This window comes from Cajanus cajan, chromosome 3 (assembly GCF_000230855.2).
Source record: "Cajanus cajan strain Asha chromosome 3, NIPB_CcT2T_4, whole genome shotgun sequence".
NCBI classification, from domain to species: domain Eukaryota; kingdom Viridiplantae; phylum Streptophyta; class Magnoliopsida; order Fabales; family Fabaceae; genus Cajanus; species Cajanus cajan.
This window is the reverse complement of record NC_138519.1, coordinates 42,160,004-42,165,652: the sequence shown is the minus strand read 5'-3', so window position 1 is coordinate 42,165,652 and position 5,649 is coordinate 42,160,004.

Below are 5,649 nucleotides of genomic sequence, written 5' to 3'. Positions count from 1 at the left end.
GAAGGAAGTGAAGCTCCGTAGATCTTCAACTTTGAATTTTCGACCTCCATGCTCCAAATTTGACAACCTACTACTATTGTCTATCTAATCCATTACCTATGAGGTTCTTTTCTTAAGAAAAATCTTGCATAGCCTACCTTAGAGACAATTTAATTCCTAAAGGCCCCCTAACCCTTACAGCTCTAAAACAACAACAAAATACAAAATTCAACAATTAATCATATAAATCACATAGTGTAACGATTCTCCCTAACAACAAAAATTTACATCCCAAAAATTGACTTACTTGGAATGAGAAATAGATATTGATCTCTAATCTTGTCCTCCAGTTCCTATGTAGCCTCATTGACAACCACATCCCAAATCACCTTAACTAGTTTGATGGACTTGTCCCTTAACTCCTTCATCCTATGATCGACAATTGCAGTTGGTGGCTTCTTATAGGTTTGATTCTCCTTGACTTGCACAACATCAGAATTCATCACATGACTTGGGTTATAAATATACTTTCCCAACTGAAAGACATGAGACACATCATGTAGATTAGACAAGAATGATGGAAAAGCCAACTAATATGCCACCAGACCTATACGACGAATATTCTTCAACGATTTTAGAATTTATTCTTTGATGTGAGCATCTTTGTCTCGATATAAATTATTTATATTAAGTATAGAATAATAATTTTTATATTTAAATATTTAGTTATACAAGTTTTAAATCTTATTTATTATTCAAATATATATAATATTTATTTATATATAATTTATCATAAATTGAAGTCATATATAATAAAATTTTAACCTATGAAATAGTCATACTAAAATACCAACATTATAAAAAAATTGATTTCCGTTATTTTAAAATATTAAAAATTAATTTAGTTAATAAAAATTGTTTTCTCTTCTCTCCAATTTCTATTCCACTATCTGCCTTTCCTATATTATTTTTTACCCCCAACATAGTGATATTACATTCAATTAACTAAAAGTATTATGTCTTGACTCGGTTTGACAATTGAAGACCTCGTGCTCTATTTTTGTTCTGTTGGCAAGTGGAAAGGTTTAGGAAAATGAAAGGTCCGAAATCGTTACAATACTCCTGAATTGACTTAATTATAATTGTCTTTTGTAATTATGAACTATATCCGATATCTCTCACAAACAAATCACACATACAAGGGTTTTTGTTTCCTGTGCGGTTTAGTTTATACATTAAAAGACATCTAAATTAAATAAAGGTATCCCACTTTTAATATGTTAGTAGTTAAAAACTTATGATGTAAAAGCTAAAAGCACTTAGACAAGTATCAATATTCAATCCTTATTTTGTACATAAACTTACAATTGGATATACTACTTTATCTTTATAAAAGTCGATCCAATAAAAAAAGTTATACTTCCATATCTAAAGAAAAAAAAAACTAATAAACACATAATATTTTAACTATGATGTTTTGCTTTAATGTCTTGTTGATGATGTTTATTATAAATTATTGTTTTTATGATATAGTAAAATGAAGTTTTGAAGTAAAAATGTTGAATAAAGTCATGAAAAATCCTAATTATCTATAAAAATATATAAAAGTGATGTGGTGTTTTCACTACACAATTTTTAAAGAGTTAATCACTTATACACTGTTAGGGTAAAGTTTTTTACACTAACAACCAATTATATCTTTTAATTATGCCATGTAATTGTTAAAAGTAAATATATTTATAGTGACATGACACAATTAAAAGATATAATTGGTTGTCAGTATAAAAAAAATTTACACTAGTAATATAGGTGATTATAACTCATTTTTAAACATATATTGATTTTAATAACTATATCCCACTTTAAAACCATTTTTCTCTCCCTCTCTCTCTTCTTTTTATTTAATTTAATTTTCTACTTGCCAATAAATCTTAAATTAACAACCCATTTTATTGTATGTTTAAGTTTTTTAAAAAAAATTTAACAACTGCGTGCCTCTTCCCTCACTTCTAGTTATAAATAAATTATAAATAATGATATAAACTTAAGACCCTATTGAGAAAACTAAAACACGTATTAAGAGATTAAAAATGCAAATTATAACGCCTAGTCGTGTGAATATTAATTCTAATATTATACGTATATAATAATTATGTACATTATATTATTAATATTATTATACATAAAACAAAAGAAAAATTTATAAACTTGCTTATATATAGCATTTTATATTTGTATTTGTTCCGACCAAAGGGTGGACTAGGGTTTCTTCCTAGGTCAAACCTCAAAGCCAGAGCATTCAAAAGTGTAATCTGCAGTCTCAATTCTAGGATTTTGGGTCTTATAGTTTCTTGTTTATGGGCCTTACGGGTCCCGAGAATACAGGGATTTCCTTAACCGTTCTTATCTGGAAAATGCTTGGTGAATGAGGGTGGGACCTTGCTCCCACTATCGGATAGCTCCTATTCAGGGGTATCTGATCAGGCCCTGACCGGCTAGGCCCGCACCGAGGGTCCAATCGGGCATTTTCCGAGTCGGCTCTTGTAGATGAGTGGAATAGGTCATTATCAGGCTAGGCTTTTGTAGGAAAGTCGAGTCGGATAATGATCGAGTGACTCTCAGAGAGGGAGTGGGTCGAGTCGGCCAGACGCAGGTAGGAAGTACCAGTCGGCGTCCGACTGGGACGGTCCACTTGCCTTCCAGCCCTGAGCCTATAAGGCGGAAGGGCTTAAGGTATAGCCCTTATGGTCTGTTTCGGGTATAAACCGAGATACCTCATACGTGGCTTACGTAGCTAGACTGAGTCGGACAACTACCGAGTGACTCTCAGAGGGGGAGTGGGTCTAGTCGACCAGACGCAGGTAGGAAGTACCAGTCGGCATTCGACTGGGACGGTCCACTTGCCTTCCAGCCTTGAGCCTATAAGGCGGAAGGGCTTAAGGTATAGCCCTTATGGTCTGTTTCGAGTATAGGTTGAGATACCTCATACGTGGCTTACGTAGCTAGACTGAGTCGCACAACGACCGAGTGACTCTTAGAGGGGGAGTGGGTCTAGTCGGCCAGACGCAGGTAGGAAGTACCAGTCGGCATTTGACTGGGATGGTCCACTTGCCTTCCAGCCCTGAGCCTATAAGGCGGAAGGGCTTAAGGTATAGCCCTTGGGTTGCAACGTCTCACACGCTTCGTGACCCTAGGGTCTCACCCTTCACGTGCGCGTTGTGACTCTTGAGTCTTACCCCTCACGAGCGTCCTTTCGACCCTATAAATACAGGTCATTTTGCAACTTTTGACTTCATTTTGCCTCTTACTTCACGAGTCCTCTTCTCCGGTGATTGTTTTTGCCTCTTCGTGGTCTACAGTGGTGCACGACAGTTCTGTGACTGTGTTAGGTAGGAGAAAGTGTTGAGGGAAAAACCCTAGGTACGCGTATCTATTCCATCGTCTTGATACTTTTTATTTTGAAGCCAAATCCTTCCTTGGTTGTTAGTAAAGTTAGGATTTATTTATAAAATGGCTCGTATAAGTTATGGAGATTTGTACAAATGGGTTAAGGACGATGTGTTAAAATGCGAATCGTCACTAAACTCGTGTGCCGCCATGGATAGCTTTTGCCGCGAGCATGTAGTGTGTAGAGAGGGTGATAATATCGTTATTTGTGAGCCATGTGTAGATAAGGAACCTGTCTGTGTTAGTTCCTCCTCACTAGAGCGTTTCACCTTTTGTTATGCCACCCTTATTTAGAAGCTTAAGATTAGGTGGCCCCTTACCGAGTGCGAGAAAGGAGTACTCCGAGCGTTAAATGTTGCCCCTACCCAATTTCACCCAAATGGCTGGGCATTCGTTTGCGGGTTTGAGATTTTGTGTTTAGGGCTCGGGATTTTACCGACTGCGGACAAGTTCTTTTACTTTTTTGAGAGTCGAATTACGAAGCGTAGTAGTTGGGTGTCGGTGAGTGGGGTTATGGGTCGGGGACTATTATCCCTATTTCAGTCATCCTATAAGGATTTTAAAAGGTCTTATTTCTGGATTCGGTGTACGACGGGCAACGAGAGCTTACTCAAGGGATATCCGTTGTACTGGTGTGAGAAACTGATAAATCATAATTTGATATGTATCTTTTCCTTCAATTTAGCTATTTTACATTCCATCTATGGTTAATTATAGGATTTAGATAGATATGTGTGTTGTTGGGCCAAATTGGAAAGTTGGGAATTATTATTCTAAATTCTCGCTGTTTTTGGGCTGATGAACATGTCTCGGTTTTCAGGGAATAACTTGGGCTGTAGTGATCCAAATGGTGCAAACTCGGTGGCCCTGGAAAGCTAAGACAAAGACCTAAATATTTGCAGAAGGCGCTGTCGGCCAATTCGATCATCTAGAAGGTCTAATTCGGTGGTCAAAAATCGGTGCGGAAATGGCATCCAACTCATCCCACCAACAAAACCAACTCATCCCATTTCGTTTTGTCTTAGCTTTTTCCCATTATTTTATATTTCTTTTGTGTTAGATGAAGGCTATAAATAGGCCTTCACTTCTCCATTGTAAGACATCCCTGAATACACCTTCAAATAAGTTACTCTTGGGTGTTCTTCTACCTCCCTTCTCTTTGTTTTCTTTAAGTTTATTTTCTTTCTTGTAGTTGCAGTTTATGTTTTACTATCCTTTCCTTTTGTATGCATTTTAGTTCTTTTCTTTGCCTCCTCCATGGAAGGCTAGATTGTAGTACTCTTTAACTTGATTTAATGCATTTTCATTTTCCTTGCATTTTCATTTCCATTTTTATTTTAATGGAAGGCTAAAACCTTTGGGTTGGCTTCTTGTTATGGATTGTAATCTCTGTTTGAGGTTGGGTATGTTTGTGTGTCTCTGTTCTACTTTGTTCTCCTTCATTCAACCTCTATATTAGTATGTCCATGCTTAATGGGCTATGCTTAATGACACAGTTGCTTAATCTGTGAAGAGGTTGATGTTGTATACGTTTGCTTAATTCGTGTAGGGAAATCTTGAGTTAATCTTCGCTTAGTTGGTTAACTCGGATGGAACAAGGATTAAGTGGTTAACAGAGCAATCTTATTATGAACCTAGGATAAGAGAGTTACAATCCGAACAAGGAGCCAATCTATTTTACTTATTGTGTTATCTGCATTTTATTGTGTTATAAAATTAAAAATCTGAACAACCAAACCCCCCCCCCACTTCGTGTGTTTAAGCCTTTGACAGAGAAAAATGGTCCTTGAGAGACGACCTAGGACAACTTCCTAGTACTACATTTAATTGTTTTTATTTGACCGGATACGACTTCGATCAAATTTGGCGCCGTTGCCGGGGATCATCAGTTTCTGTAAAAGGCTGTGCGTTTTTGTATTTGTTTTTGTGGTGTTTTGTTGTGTGTTTTGTGTTTTATGTTTTAGAGTCTTTGTCAATTTTTGTGTGTTTTGTTTTAGTGTATTAATGTGAATGTGAATAGTGCAGAATATTAGAATTCATTTTTGATTTTGACAGCTAGATTTATCATTTTGCCTCAATTCTTGTGTGGTAGTAGCTAATGATTTTAGGATAATATTGGTGCATTAGTTTTGTTGTTTTCTAAGTTTTCATAAAAATCCCCCTTTGTTCACTATTACTATAGTGGTGCATGTAGTGTATGACTAGGAACAATCCACACACTTT